The sequence below is a fragment of the Lepus europaeus genome, chromosome X (genome assembly GCF_033115175.1).
Source record: "Lepus europaeus isolate LE1 chromosome X, mLepTim1.pri, whole genome shotgun sequence".
In the NCBI taxonomy this organism is placed as follows: Eukaryota; Metazoa; Chordata; class Mammalia; order Lagomorpha; family Leporidae; genus Lepus; species Lepus europaeus.
The window spans coordinates 39,717,292-39,721,274 of record NC_084850.1 but is presented as its reverse complement, the minus strand read 5'-3'; the positions used below and the strand labels follow the sequence as shown (position 1 = coordinate 39,721,274).

At 48.8% G+C, this 3,983-nt stretch overlaps 1 pseudogene; it reads left to right on the top strand.

Annotated features, from left to right (window-relative positions):
- The first annotated feature begins 1,901 nt into the window (after positions 1-1,901).
- LOC133753155 (ubiquitin-associated protein 2-like) lies at positions 1,902-3,000 on the top strand (annotated as a pseudogene).
- Positions 3,001-3,983: the final 983 nt, after the last annotated feature.

Sequence of the window (3,983 nt, the reverse complement as noted above, 5' to 3'; positions counted from 1 at the left end):
AGTGTTACAATATGGTAATAAATGTGTGTTTCTTTATAATTAACTCTATTCCCAAATCTCCACCTTATTAAAATTGAACATGAAAAAAAATAGTCATAATATGTAAACTAATATATTGGAAAAAATTAAGAATTTTTTAAAAGTTAAATTTTGACCTTCACTTGTAAGTGGGGAAAACATTTCCCAAATTCATCACATACTTTAGAAGAATAAGAATTTCCTCTTCCTATTATATCTAGCATTGATAATATCGACCATGGATATCTCTCCTAATGGAAATACTATAACTGCTCCACAAGGAAAGGAGACTGAAATGACATTTCAATCAATTCCTTGCTTTCAAGTAGCATGCTCTGGCCTTGTCCTACCTTTTCAACGTTACTCCTCCAATACCATGATCTTCCTTCTCATTCTCATCATTGATAAAATTGAGCATTTACTACATGTCTGGTATGATACATAGTACATCACATGCATTCTCTTGTTCAAATCAATGGCCCCAAGAGTTAGCTAATATACTCTTAGGGTAAGCAGTGTACAGCTCACCCACTTTTCCATCACCAACAGTGCTTCCAAATACAGATAATTCTCTCTGCTCTTCTCTAAGAGAGATAACAATAGGTTTGTCTAAGTACTGCTAGAAGGATTAGTATGAAAAATCATAAATCATCTAGCACTATACTTGGCTTGTACTGCATCCTCAATATAATTCAGTAACACAATGGAATCAAAACACATGGACCGGCGCCTTGGCTCACTTGGTTGATCCTCCGCCTGCGGCACTGGCATTCCATATGGGTGCCGGATTCTAGTCCCAGTTGTTTCTCTTCCAGTCCAGCTCTCTGCTGTGGCCTGGGAAGGCAGGGAAGGATGGCCCAAGTCCTTGGGCCCTGCACCTGCATGGGAGACCAGGAACAAGCACCTGGCTCCTGGCTTCTGATCGGCGCAGCACCAGCCATATCGGCCATTTGGGGGGTGAACCAATGGAAGGAAGACCTTTCTCTGTCTCTCTCTCTCTCTCTCTCTCTCTCTCACTGTGTATAACTCTACCTGTAAATAATAATAATAAAAAAACACGTTTGTTTCAGAAAAGCTTATTGTAGAGAGTAACTGCTAAAACCAGAGGATGAGAAATTCAAAGTCATTTTTAACCAGTTTCATCTTCCAGGAGTAATTTGGAGATATATCTAACTCTATTTTTTTAAGATTTATTTATTTATTTAAGAGGTAGAGTTATAGACAAACAGAGAGAGAGACAAAGAGAAAGGTCTTCCATCCACTGGTTTACTTCCCAAATGGCTGCAATGGCCGGGAGAGCTGGACCAGGCCGAAGCCAGGATCCAGGAGCTTCTTCCAGGTCTCTCACATGGGTACAGAGGCCCAACCACTTGGGCCATCTTCCATTGCTCTCCCAGGCCATAGCAGAGAGTTGGATTTGAAGTGGAGCAGCCAATACTCGAACCAGTGCCCATATAGGATGATGATGCCGCAGGCAGAGGCTTAACCTACTACTGCACCATGGCACCAGCCCCAGATGCATCTAACTCTTAGAAAACATTGCTTCCTGGGGTTTCTATGCCTTTCCAGAGAGTCACTTTGAACTCAGGATATCTACATCTCTTATTGTCCATGGTGCTAATGGAATTCTCCAAAAAATAACTTCAATAATAAGAGTTATATATTATAAATCATATCAACACGAAATGATTTTAAGTGAAATATTAAAAGTACCAAAATACAACGGAAGAGAAGTAACAGTGCAAGCATTCTGCACAACAGTGGGGGTAACTACAGTTCACAATAATGTGTCTTATTGTGTACAAAGAACCAGAACAGAGCTGATAGGCTCCAAATGCACAGAAAAGGTAAGGAAATGGAAAGACTACACTGCCCCAGCCACCTTCTCAATGGCAGCCACATCTTCCTCGAGTGCCACAGCCCCAGGAGTCAGCCTGCCAGGGGCATGAACACAGCCAACAGCCTCTGCCTGGGTGGGACCACTGTGACCACGCCCAGCAGTGCCTGGGCTGAGCCCTTGGTGACCTCTGGCAAGCCGCTCCCAAACTTGCCCCAGGGGATGCTGCCACTGTGCACAGTCAGTACCTCCTGGGCCCTGGAGGACTGCTTCCTGACTACCTGATCTGTGGCCCCGATGAGCTCCAGACGTTGTAGTCCTGGCTCCCAGTGGATTACTACAGAATTCACTTTCCTGCTCCCTCAGCCCTCGCCAGCCGAGATGGCAGCTTAGCTAGTAATTGACATTCAGGTGATGTCACAAAGTTTGGCAGAGGTGGCTCTGCATCTCCTGTGCCCCCCACCACACTAGCTCATCCCCAGCAGGGCCAGACCCAGACCTTGTCCGAATCCTGCGCTACCACCTGGCTACAGCTATATTGGCCTCCCCCACGACACAGGCGTGCCCAGTGCCTTCCAGTGTGGGCCCACCATGTTTGTCCCTCCAGCATCAGCCGAACAGCATGGTGTGAAGCTCAGCCCCCCAGCACCCACTTCCAGCAAGCTGGTGGTTGTGGCCAGCATAGCTACAGCGCAGGTTACGCCGACTTGGCCTAGGGGACAGTGGCGGGAAACTACACTAAGGCTGGCTATGGTGGATCATCACAGGATCACAGCAAGATTGGGGGGTCTGGGTCTGGCAAAGGGATAGCAGTGTCTTCAAGCACCACTGGCCTCCCTGATACGACTGCTTCTGTCTACAACAAGACTCAGATGTTTAACAAGCAGGGATTTCACAGAGGGACCCCTCTACCTTTCAGCCTGCCTTAGGCTCTCCCCGGCTCCTAGCCCCTGGGGCAGTCCCTGGCTATCCGCCCCCCCACCTTTCCTGCATATCTTGCCGCTCCACCAGCAGCCTCACTCACAGCTGCTGCATCACCAGCTTCCACAGGATGCCCAGAGCGGCTCAGCCAGCCCAGCTCCCTGCAGCCCAAGTCTCAAGCCTCCAAACCCACCTATGGCAACTCTCCATACTGGACAAACTGAACCTGAGGACTGGTGTGCTGGGGTAGGGCTTCCCTGGGCAAGAGAGAACACATGGAGCACTCATCTGGGAGCACAGTGTCCCTTCCTAGAACTCCTGAGACGTGTAATTGGGTCAGCCAGGCCCCCTGTGGGGAGCCTGCCACCCAGACTCACTATTGCATGTAATGTATTTATGTATGTATTTGTAAACGTGATAGAACCTGGGAGAGCAATGCAGCTGCATAGCCTGCTTTACTCTCTCGTTCAAGCACGCTCTGTCCTGCCTAATTTAGTCCTTCCACATAGCTCCCCTGCCCAGTAGGGTGCTAGGGGTAGCCAGGAAGGTCTGGTTCAATGCAGTTTGGGTTTCCAGGTAAGTACCAATGAGGAATCATGACTGATCTCTCTCCCTTACAAACCCCTGAGTCTTTCCCTCTGTCATTCCTTCATACCCCTGTCTTCAAGAAACTGGTCCTTCTGTTATGGGTCTTGGTCCCCTTGGTCTCCTTCTGTGGAACCTAACAAAAATCCGGGCAACCTGTTGGTTTTCATCTTGAGCAGGGGCTTCTGCATCGGGTCAGATCTAGTCCCCAGACTTGCCTCTCTCTGGTTGACCACTTTAAAAGTAATCTGAGGCCAGCACCATGGCTCAATAGGCTAATCCTCCACCTGTGGCACCGGCACACCAGGCTCTAGTCCCGGTCGGGGCACCAGATTTCTGTCCCGTTTGCTCCTCTTCCAGGCCAGCCCGCTGCTGTGGCCCAGGAGTACAGCGGAGAATGCCCAAGTGCTTGGGCCCTGCACCTGCATGGGAGACCAGGGGAAGCACCTGGCTCCTGCCTTTGGATCAGCGCGGTGCGGGGGCTGCAGCGCACCAGCCACAGCGGCCACTGGGGGGTGAACCAACGAAAAAGAAAGACCTTTCTCTCTGTCTCTCTCTCTCACTGTCCACTCTGCCTGTCAAAAAAAGAAAGGAAAAAAAAAAAAAAAAAGCAATCTGAGCT